This window comes from Coenobita brevimanus, chromosome 80 (genome assembly GCF_032717465.1).
Source record: "Coenobita brevimanus isolate Jiangsu-jjx chromosome 80, ASM3271746v2, whole genome shotgun sequence".
In the NCBI taxonomy this organism is placed as follows: Eukaryota; Metazoa; Arthropoda; class Malacostraca; order Decapoda; family Coenobitidae; genus Coenobita; species Coenobita brevimanus.
Window position 1 is genome coordinate 56,846,206 of NC_137033.1, and position 11,245 is coordinate 56,857,450.

The window sequence follows — 11,245 nt, forward strand, 5'->3', positions numbered from 1 at the left end:
AAGAACGAGATCGTCTAGTGATTTCACCATTGTGGAGAAGCGTTAATACTTAACCGTGTTCTGAAGGTATGTTTATAAAACAATTCTTTATGAGTTAATTAATTAATAAGAGCCAAATTTTTCACGTCTATTCAGTATTGTCACATAACCTGCACATGATTATGCATAGTTCAAGTAGATATCGCACCTGGTAGCCTGGTGTGGTGGGGCAGGCTACTGATAAACCTGACTCCTCGACATTTTCTGGATGAAGAGTAATATTCTTTTTTACGTGAACCAGATGACTCGACCCGCTTCAACTCTCGGTATGCAGGCCGCCTCACACTGCCTAATTCCCCAACCTTACTATTCTTTATTCACTCACCGCACCTCATTCTTCATTCCTCATCCTAATCCCTTCTTTCCTCACTCACCCAGTCGCTGTCTCACTTCCATTCCCTTCCTCACTAGTATCCCTTGCACATTCAATGTCCGTCACTTGCTCACTCACCTAACCTATGAATTCCTGTCACTCACCTAACCTGTCACTTCCTCAATCACTTACTTATCCTCTCTCTCTCTCTCTCTCTCTCTCTCTCTCTCTCTCTCTGTAATTCATCTCCTCTCGGCCACATTCACTGTATTTTTTTTTTTTGTTGGGGGGGGGGTAGATTTTCTCTGTGTCACTGTATCTAAATTCATCACTTATTCCCTGATTTACACAGACACTTCACATGCTTTTTATTCTCCCTGATTTTCACTCTCACTCGCTTTAACTCACTCATGCTCACAGTAACCCTTTTTCAGTAGCGCTTTAACCATTTTTCGCTAGATCACTCACCCTCTCAGCGACTCACTCACTCTTACACTCTCATTGACTCGTTTATTTTCACCCTCCCCATCATCATTCTCTTTGTCTCTCATACTACTAAGGTTTAAATAAAAGCTGTGGAGTCGAGTGACTCCCAGAGCGCTCATTTAAAAGGCTAATTAAAGTTTGCCAATCAGAGAGAGAATTCACAGTTAGCATGTAGATTGGAAGCCCGAATTTATTTCTTGTTACTATTACACGGTTTTATTCTTCATTATTTTAGGCTGTTTTATTTTTGTTACCTCTAGACTTGTTTTTGCTACCTCCAGACGGTTTTCTTGCTACCACTGGACGGTTTTATTCTTGCTGTCTCCAAACTGTTTTACTATTCCTTCCACTAGACGGTTTTATTCTTGCTTCCATTAGGTGGCTTTATTCCTTCTTCCACTAGACGGCTTTATTCTTGCTGCATCCAGACTTTTTTTTTTCCTACCTACAGACGGTTTTATTGCTACCACTGGACCGTTTTATTCTCCTTACCACTAGACTTTTATTTTTGTTGCCTCCAGACGGTTTTATTCTTCGTTCCACTAGATATTTTTGTTCGTGCTAATGCCAGACTATTTTATTTTTGATACCACCGGCCGATGTCAGTCTCGCCACCACCACCAGATCTAATATGTTGATGCTGCCCCAAGACGATTTAAGTCAAGATACCGACGATTTCATGCAGCTTAAATGATACTGTATGAACTGGCGGTATTACTGTAGGTATCGCCTTCATTAAACCCTCCTCAGTGTACAGTACGAGTCCTGCCCCAAAACTACTCAGCCTCGTTGGGAGGTAACAGGAATAACCCAAACGAAGCGTCATAGAAACGGACAGGTTATATTTGCTGGGGGTGTTAGCTTACTTCATTGTGCAGGTGAGAGAGAGAGAGAGAGAGAGAGAGAGAGAGGGAGAGTGTTATAATACATTTTCTGCAGCCTCTCTCTCTCTCGATAAGTTTAGCAGTAAAGTTGGTCAGAGGATGGAGACTGAACAACTGGGGGACATTCAGGGTTTTTGTGCTCCCCTCCCATTTTTCTTTTCGTGAATGTAAAGTTCTTCACAGTTTTTATACTCATTCTCACTTTTAATGCATCCAATCTCTTCTTCAATCCTTTTCCTTTGCTCTTCGCTTACTTACCCTCACTCTACTCATTTACCCTTATTAATTTCATCTTTTCGCTCTCCCACAGGTTATCATTTCATGTGAGGAGAGGTTGCACTAAAACAGCTAGACAAAATTGAGAACAAAGCTATAAGCAAAACTGATAACCCAGTAGTTGCATATGAACTACAGAATGTTGCCTCCCTTACATTATTTTACAGATATGATTATGGCAAATTCTCGGACGATGTTGCATCCAATGTGCCACCTCGCAAAGCCTTCCCCCGTGTTACACGGGCATCTGGTAGCGCTCATGTTTGGACTGTCACACTGCCTTATTGCAGAACTATATCAAAATTTATTTATTCCCCGAAGCAATTCTCTTTAAGACTCCCATCCTCAGATTAGTTTTCCCCTGCACTTCAACCTACAGCAGTTCAAGTCCAACTGTTACAGATTTTTTATGGGTGGAAGACACATGAAATCTGGTGTATGGGTGTTTTTAATTTGTTTTTCCTTCCTAACTTTCATCGCCGTTGAAAGTGCCCTTTCATTCCTGAACTTTCTCTCGCTCACAGTTCCTCATATTCATTCATATTCTATAGATCAATGTTTACGCCATCGTCCTTGCACTTTCATTCACTCACATGCCATTATTTTCACTTGTCACAACAGTGACTACAATATTCAAGCGACAGATTAGTAGCAGACCCAACCTCCAATGTATATAGTATACCAGACTGGGGTAAGGAGGAACATGTTTATAATGCCTAAATATCTTCAAACCTATTTTCTTCACAGTAACATCTTTCTCACCATTATCTCTCTGCGTTGAACAAAGCACAGCTCAGTCTGTCGTCATATTTAAAAGCCGCTGTCGTCATATTTTAAAGTCTTTAGTGCCTTTTATTTCTCGTGATCTGCCACGGGTAGATCACACTATATCTTGCAAGGTTAGTTAACAGGTTTGGTATACTGAATGCTGAGCCGACTCCTTGCATCGTTTCACCTAAAGAACAGCTCTGTGTGTGTGTGTGTGTGTGTGTGTGTGTGTGTGTGTGTGTGTGTGTGTGACCACATATAACTCACTTTAAACCGAGTTTAAATGGAGGCTTTAAGGTCCGTGAATTGCTTTCCTTTCTGATTCTCTCTCTCTCTCTCTCTCTCTCTCTCTCTCTCTCTCTCACACACACACACACACACACACACACACACACACACACACACACAGCATATATATATATATATAGATAGATAGATAGATAGATAGATAAATATATATATATATATATATATAGATATATATAGATATATATATATCTATATATTGATATATATATATATATCTATCTATCTATCTATCTATATATATATATATATATATATATATATATATCTATATATATATCTATATATATATCTATCTATCTATCTATCTATCTATATATATATATATATATATATATATATATATATATATATATATATATATATACACACACACACACACACACACACACACACACACACAGTACACTATATGTGTGTATGTACTCGTATGTATGTATATATCGTCTTTGCTGTGAATGCCACATCGAGATTTTTTTTACCGTTTTGTGTGTATGTGTTTTTTTTTTTTCCTGTTTTTACCAGTTAAACTCTTCAGAACGGTACTGAAATGTATTTTTGTTGCTACACACGTGATTGTCATTCAGCTTAGGAGAGTTTTGAACAGTGCTCATTAACTCCTTGATTATGATGCTACTGACAAATGAGTTTAAATTCACTTAACCCTTTCAGTACGGTGATATTTGTATCTATTTTACCAACTTCTTTTCGACTTGTAATTAGGTCAAGAAGCACAAAAGACAGCACGCACTAATACGGCCTTTATTTACACCGTCTCTAACCTAATAATTTCTCTTCTGCTTCCGCCCAACTGTTTTAATCTTCTCTAGAAAGATATCAATATAGCAAAGTGAGAGAGAAATGGTTGCAAAGGGGTTAAGTTTATACTTGAAGGGAGAGGCGGATTATGACAAACGTTTCCAATCCATTTCTCCAGTACGATGCGAGTGAGACTTCTAATATACTATAGCAGTAGCTAAGTGTGTGTGTGTGTGTGTGTGTGTGTGTGTGTGTGTGTGTGTGTGTGTGTGTGTGTGTGTGTGTGTGTGTGTGTGTTGGGCAGCCGAAAGTACACATTCAAATCGCACCAAAATTGGCACAAAAATCGCAAAAAATTCGCTGTGAAAAAACTTGGTCCCATCACGATTGAAAAACTTTCACTATAATGAGCGATCAAATTTTGACCAAAAAAACGCCGCTCCCGGCGCCCTGTCGGTTGCCGTGGGCGAGTGGTTAATATCTCGGACTTGCGTGCGGACAACTTGGGTTCCATTCCCGAAGCGAGGTGAAGGCGCCTTTCTTCGGTGCGGAGGCGTCCTGGTGCACCAGAATTGGCATGAAAATCGCAGAAATTCCCTGATGTCGAGAAACTTGGTCCCATCTCGATTGACGAATTTTTATTAGAGTTCAGGGCGATCAAAGTTTGGTTCGGAAAACAGTTCATTCTGTACTGGGACTTTCAGAAATCAAGTCTACTCGAGCCCGAAGGGCCCACGAGCACTTGTCTCTTTCTATAGCCATAACAAGTGCTCTTGGGCCCTTCGGGCCCCTTGCACTTGCTCCTGCGGAGGGCTCTCGCGTTTATGTGCAGTTCTAGTGTAACGTTGTCACTTGGATTTTTTGCAGCAAACCAACTGATCGTGTTATTTGCAGCTTCGTGAATGGAACCCAAGTTGTCCGAACGCAAGTCCGAAATACTTTAGTTGTACCTGTGGGCAAAAAATTCTACTGAGATCCTATGCCGGGCGCCAGGAGCGGCGTTTTTGTTTGTTCAAAATGTGATCACTCATGAAATATAGTAAAAGTTTTTCAATTGTGATGGGACCAAGTTTTTTCACATCAGCGAATTTTTTGCGATTTCTGTTCCAATTTTGGTGCGATTTGGATGTGTAGTTTCGGCTGCCCAAAGTACACACACACACACACACACACACACACACACACACACACACACACACACACGCCTACTGCTGTAGTATATTAGAAGGCAGGAATACCTCTCAAGGATCAGTAACCTCTCTCTCTCTCTCTCTCTCTCTCTCTCTCTCTCTCTCTCTCTCTCTCTCTCTCTCTCTCTCTCTCTCTCTCTCTCACCTACCCCAGCTTAGTGTCAATCTCTCGCGTGCCCTGGGCCAGCAATCCACCACTCTATCCACTCCACCACCTCTGCACACACGGACCATCACCCCACATTGAGAGAAGGTAACATGCCTCACCACGCGCCCCGCCAAACCTTCACTTCAGATAAACTCCACTCAGCCCTTGATGGTCACTTCAAGCTGAAATGCTTCGCTTCTCATCATATCTTTCTTCAGTTTCAAGTACACAGTATATTCGTGTGTGTGTGTGTGTGTGTGTGTGTGTGTGTTTGGGTGGGGAAGGGGCATTTTTTTTCACTATTACACGCTAAGGCTTTTTTTTATGTTGTGTTTACCCTTCTTCGTTCTTGCTTCAGTATTCTGGCTTGATTCCCCTCTCTGTCCTGATCTACATCAATTGTCGTTTTAAATTATTTTCTCCTCTTTCCACTTTTGGACACACTTAATTCTTCCAAGTCCCTTCACTCTCTTCCTCCATTTTGCGTCGTTCTTCGAAAATTTTCTGCTCTTCTAAATACTCTCTCTCTCTCTCTCTCTCTCTCTCTCTCTCTCTCTCTCTCTCTCTCTCTCTCTCTCTCTCTCTCTCTCTCTCACACACACACACACACACACACACACACACACACACACACACTATTTGTCTATCTATCTGTCTATCTGCCCACCTATCTATTTGTCTGTCTGTCAGTCTCCTTCAAATCCTGTTCAATAGCTATTAAGATTGGAGCTCATCAGTATAGATCATATGTGTATGTGTATGATGGGGTATGCAGACGAGAACATTTCCCTTGGAAAAATAGATAGATAGATAGATAGATAACTATGTAGATAGATAAATGAAGAGAGAGAGAGAGAGGGAGAAAGGTTGCGTATGTGCGCGCGTGTGTCGCGCGTGTGTGTGTGCGCGTCGCGCTTGTGTATGTGCGCGTGGCGCGTGTGTGCGCGCGCGCGTGTGTGTGTGTGTGTGTGTGTGTGTGTGTGTGTGTGTGTGTGTGTGTGTGTGTGTGTGTGTGTGTGCGCGCGTGTGTGTGTGTGTGTGAGACTGACCTGTTTTTTTCCTCCTCCTTTCCGTTTACAGTTCAGCCTCTACTACTTTGCACACAGCCTTTCCCTTAATCGCGCACTCCACTTCATTCCCCTCGCCTCCACTCCCTTTACCATCGCTCATTACTTCCCTTTCCGTTTCCTTGCTCTTACCAGCCGCCTTCCCCCCCTCTCCTGTCAGCATCTTCCACCTCTGCATGCATTCTCATTCCCTTCTCTTCTCTGCCTTTCCTTTCTGCTCGCTGTGTCGTCTTTCCTCACCTCGCAGCTTACCTTGCACTTGATTCTCTCTCTCTCTCTCTCTCTCTCTCTCTCTCTACACACACACACACACACACACACACACACACACACACACACACACACACACACACACACACACACACACACACACACACACACACACACACACACACACACACTCACACACATACAGTTTTACCAGTTTGTTACCGGGTTTGTTGCCATGCTCAATTTGTATTTAGTTATCCCTTCATTACGATGGCATTTTATATTCGTGTATGCCACTCAGCGATTAAATTCATACAAGTGAAGACCATTGTGTACCCTCAAATGCAGAGACGTTTATATTTTATTTTTAATACCACCACACGATATTGTTCAGTTTAGAAAGATCCCTTGTGATTGGATTAATGAGCACTGTATAACGTTTTCAGTTCGGTAGATCTTTTAGTTGAACAGAATCGTCTCGGGTAACAAGAGTAAAGTGAAGTAGACATCGTGTTGAACGGATTTACTACGAATGGTTTCCCTCAGCTTAGTAAACTGTTTTTGGCGGCAGCTGCAGGGACTGAAATAAAAACCTTAAGGCAGTGAAAGGGGATCAAGTTGAACCCTGTCCGTGTGGGGTTCGAGCCTGGGTCAGAGGATTAGTTTAGGTCTCGCTCTATGGTCTCGCTTCTCAAAGTCTTTAATTGAGTTGACGGGCTGGGTCTGACCGCCGCGCCGCGCTGAGGGACCTAATGAACTATTGTGCTGAGCCTGAGTGCTGCAGATAGCGATTTAGATTACTTTTGGCCAAGTAATAAGAGCCCCCCCTGTATTACGAGTATTAAACGAGAAAAAAGATCTTACAGCTAATCATGATGATGATGATGATGATGACGAGGAAGTGGAGGAGGAGGAGGAACAGAATGGATAACCAGAGATAAGGAGCCTGTTAATTTGTCCTTTCTATGAAGATGAGCAAAGAAAGCAAACATGCAGTCACTTCGAGATGCCAGGACACTGCATTTTTAAAGGAAGCAGCAGAGGGAAAGAGAGTTCTGGCGGAGAAAGACGGTTCCAATTGGTATTTTGTTGCTGATTGTATTTTGTTCTTCAGCCTCTGTGTACTTTAAAGTTGATCTCATTTCTCTCTCTCTCTCTCTCTCTCTCTCTCTCTCTTTCGCTAGCATCAAACAATTTACTCCACTTATGAAAGACCGCTCGTACTCAAGGGTTTAATAGAATCTATATTGAAAACATCCAGTTCCCTCTCAAGCTGAATGTACTTGTCCTGTTGTAGAAGGAATTAAATATAAACAGGTGATCATAGTGAAGGTGTTAGTACATTATGATATGTTACTGCTGTCACCAGAATAATTTCTCAGGCCTGGCGGAGACTTTGCCAACTGGAAGATGTCAGGCACAGGCTTCTGTAACTCCTTTATTATGACGGTGCCCTCCCAACCTGAATGAAATCGGCTGGACGTATTAAGAATAAAATACGATAATGTCCTGGGGCTGAATTAATAAAACCCTATAAATTCATGGTTACTGGTTCATGCAGTAATTTGTTCCTTGACTAATTATGGTAACCGGTTTGTATATTTCCCAACATTCTACTCCATACTGAAGCCAAGAAGAGGCCAGTCAGTCAATACGCATAATCTTATTCGTTACTCTCACTACATATTGACTGACGTAAGTTTGGTCAATATCTAATATACCATAGCACTAGCTGTGTGTGTGTGTGTGTGTGTGTGTGTGTGTGTGTGTGTGTGTGTGTGTGTGTGTGTGTGTGTGTGTGTGACTAACCTCGATTTTTTTTTAGCACATTTTCTTCCGTTCCTCCTCCTTTTCCAACAAAAGCTCTCTCCCTCAATCTTTTCCTCCTTTCCCTTTAGAGCACTTCCTCTACCACTTTGTTCACAGTCTCTCCCATAATCGCACACTCCACTCGATTCTCCTCGCCTCCACTCCCCTTACCATCTCTCTTTCCTTTCCGTTTCCTTTCTCTTACCAGCCCCCTTCCTTCCCCCCCCCCCTCCTTTCCGCTTCTTCCACCTCTGCATGCATTCTCTTTTCCTTCTCTGCCTTTCCTTCCCTGCTCGCTGTTTCTTCTTTCCTCTCCTCTCAGTTCATCTTGCGCTTGATGTTTCTCTCTCTCTCTCTCTCTCTCTCTCTCTCTCTCTCTCTCTATCTATCTATCTATCTCTCCCCCCCCCCCCACACACACAGTTTTATCAGTCTGTTACCGCGTTTGTGTCCATCTTTAATTTGCATTTAGTTATCCCCCTCATTACGATGGCATTTTATATTCGTATGTGCCACTCAGCGATTTCATTCATACAAGGGGAGACCATTGTGTACCCTCAAATGCAGCGATATTTTTATAACTCATTTTTAATACCACCACACGATATTGTTCAATTTAGAAGGATCCGTTTTGATTGGATTAATTAACACTGTATAACGCTTCCAGTTCGATAGATCTTTTAGTTGAACAGAATCGTCTCGGGTAACAAGAGTAAAGTGAAGTAGACATCGTGTTGAACGGATTTACTACGAATGGTTTCTCTCAGCTTAGTAAACTGTTTTTGGCGGCAGCTGCAGGGACTGAAATAAAAACCTTAAGGCAGTGAAAGGAGATCAAGATAAACCCTGGCCATGTGGGGCTGGAGTCTGGGTCAGAGGATTAGTTTAGGTCTCGCTTCTCTACGTCTTTAATTGAGTTGACGGGCAGGGTCTGACCGCCGCGCCGCCCTGAGGGACCTGATGAACTCTTGTGCTGATCCTATATGCTGCAGATAGAGATTTAGATTACTTTAGCCAAGTAAATAAAAGCACCCCATTACGAGTATTAGACAAGGAAAAAGATCATGCTGCTAATGATGATGGTGATGGTGATGATGATGATGATGATAAGGAAGAGGAGGAGGAGGAGAAGAAAGAGGAAGAAGGGAAACGCAGAAATAAGGAGCCTGTTTTTTTTTGTCTTTCCTAAGAAGCTGAGCAGATAAAGCAAACAAACATGCAGTCACTTCGAGATGCCTGAATACACTGCATTTTTAAAGGACGCAGCAGATGGAAAGAGATTTCTGGCGGAGAAAGACAGTTCCAATTGGTATTTTGTTGCTGATTGTATTTTGTTCGTCAACCTCTAAGTACTTAAAGTTTATTTAATCTCTCTCTCTCTCTCTCTCTCTCTCTCTCTCTCTCTCTCTCTCTAGCATCAGACGATTTTACTCCACTTGTAAAAGACGGCTTGTCCTCAAGGATTTAATGGAATCCACATCGAACCCATGCAGTTTGAAAAGTCCTTCTCAAGCTGAATATACTTGTCCTGTAATAGCAGGAATTAAATATAAACAGATGACCATAGTGATGGTGTTAGTCCATTATATTATGTTAGTGATGTCATCAGAATATTTTCTCGGGCCTGGCGGAGACTTTGACAACTGGAAGGGGTCAGACACAAACTTCTTTAACCTCTTTATTTCGACGGTGCCCTCCCAACCTGAATGAAATCGGGTGGAAGTATGAAGAATAAAATACAATACCGTCCTTGAGCTAATTTAATTAAACCATATAAATTCATGGTTATTGGTTCATGCAATAGTCTTTTCCTTGACCAGTTATGGTAACCGGCTTGTATATTATCCAATATTCTACCCCGTACTGAGGCCAAGAAGAGGCCGGTCATTCAGTATGGATGATAAATCTTTAGTTACTCCAACATTCCACATTGAACGCCATAGGTTTTACTCTTTTGTTTGCTGTCTGTAGAACAACTGTATTCAGATTTGGATGGACTTTTTGAACTGCAGGGATTAAATACAGCTGTCACTACCAAAGGGATCTATTAACCATCAGGAAAAAGAATACTTTACTGCGTAGTATGTATATATATATATATATATATATATATATATATATATATATATATATATAAATCCTTCCATAATCGACTTAGATATATATATATATAAGTTCTTCCATAATTGATTTACCTCGTCCGTCAAAAAAATCTGGTTGTCGCAGCTTTTATCACGCCGTGGTCGAGTGGTATCAATGCCTGACTTCTATCTAAGAGGTCCAGGGTTCGATTCCCAGTCAGGAGCATACAAATATGTTTGTACACATGCGTGTAATGTCTCTCTCCAATATATATATATATATATATTATACACTATATATTGATATCTAAAAAAAACATGTAGACTCATATTTCAGGAAGCACGCTGCGTGAGCCCGCGTGGCGTCACATCAGCCCTATGGCGAGCGGGTTCAGCTTGTCCCATTCCGTGCATGAATGAATTAATGGGGACACCATGATCTAGACACCACAGCATCAAGCCCTGGGGGGAAGGAGAGAGAGAGAGAGAGAGTGTGTGTGTGTGTATGTGTGTGTGTGTGTCAAACGCATAATTTCTTGAATAAACGGCCATACCACGTTGAGTACACCGCTTCCCCTCTGATCAGCGAAGTTAAGCAACGTTGGGTCTGGTTAGTACTTGGATGGGTGACCGCCTGGGAACACCAGATGCTGTTGGCATTCTACGTGACAAGTGGGGTTGGTGGAGGATTAGTGCCCCTCCCCGTAAAACAATTAACTCTAAGCCCTTGGCCACCCCGTCTGGGATACATGGCGTCTGGCAATGAATGAATGAACTTTACATTTCCGAACTGAAGCCTGCAATCAGACCTCATGCAGAAGATTACAAATCCTTCCAAAGTGAAAAAGATCCGAAATATTGGTACCGGGTAGGCTAACTCATTCCACCGATGAGATAACCACCCACCTT

General features: G+C 42.0%; 1 non-coding gene across 1 annotated transcript; it reads left to right on the forward strand.

The window, feature by feature from the left end:
- The first annotated feature begins 10,876 nt into the window (after nt 1-10,876).
- Nucleotides 10,877-10,995, forward strand: LOC145409448 (5S ribosomal RNA). The gene has a single exon (XR_013899103.1). It is a non-coding gene; the product is annotated as a 5S ribosomal RNA (ribosomal RNA).
- Nucleotides 10,996-11,245: the final 250 nt, after the last annotated feature.